This window comes from Octodon degus, unplaced genomic scaffold, assembly GCF_000260255.1.
Source record: "Octodon degus isolate 3935 unplaced genomic scaffold, OctDeg1.0 scaffold00026, whole genome shotgun sequence".
Classification (NCBI taxonomy): Eukaryota; Metazoa; Chordata; class Mammalia; order Rodentia; family Octodontidae; genus Octodon; species Octodon degus.
The window spans coordinates 19,119,949-19,120,846 of record NW_004524602.1 but is presented as its reverse complement, the minus strand read 5'-3'; the positions used below and the strand labels follow the sequence as shown (position 1 = coordinate 19,120,846).

At 34.6% G+C, this 898-nt stretch overlaps 1 pseudogene; it reads left to right on the top strand.

Moving 5' to 3' along the window:
• LOC111816079 overlaps window positions 1–586 on the top strand; it is a 1,409-nt pseudogene extending 823 nt beyond the window's left edge.
• The last annotated feature ends 312 nt before the right edge of the window (window positions 587–898 follow it).

Here is an 898-nt window from a genome sequence, read left to right as displayed (position 1 = left end):
TAGCTGAAATTGATAAGTAGCAGTATAGATCTGGGTCTGGGTTTCAAGTAGCTAAGTGGTGTGTATATCAATTTCAGTGCAGAAAAACTTCAGCTTAAGTAGAAAACTCTAACAGATTGATGCGAAAAAGAAAAAATGAGCTTCTACAGAAAGCTATCATTACACCTGACATTGAAAAAATTATTGTGTCCCACCATATAGTGAATCAAAGCGTTAACTCCTAAAAGGTACAGGAAAGGGTGGCACAAAACTGCAGGTGATCATGGGTGTGGTATGAAACCTCCAGGATTGACAGATGAACTTAAAAATGATCTCAAAGCTCTGAAGGTAAGAGCAAGCATGGACCCAAAATAGTTGTACAAGAAAAATAATCAAGATGCTTTCCTTAAGTACTCCCATGTTGGAACTGTTGTTGACAATCCAGCTGAGTTCTATCATTCACAAATTCCCAAGAAACAAAGCAAAAGGACTGTTATAAAGGAACCATGGCATTATTCTGTGCTGAAAGATATAACCAAAGGAAGTACTCAGATCATGGCTAAAAATGCAGCAGGAAGTGTTTACAAAGAAGAAATTTTACAATTAGCATTCACCAAGAAAATTCCAATATTTTACATCTTCATTTTATTTGCAAAAGATGTTTTGAAGACTAACACCATCATCCAATTGAATATAGACTGGCATGGTTTATATAGGGATTCATGCTTTGAAATAGTTGATTGACAGGTAATCAATCACAAACCCCTGCAATACATGTAAGTATGTCTAAAAAGTAAAAGCAAAAAGGAAAGACTTAAAACTAGTGAACTACATGCTTACCTCAGAAATTAGAAATGAACAATAAGAAGCAAGAAGGAAAGGAAAAGAAGATTAGAAAATAATAAAATACTGGACTACA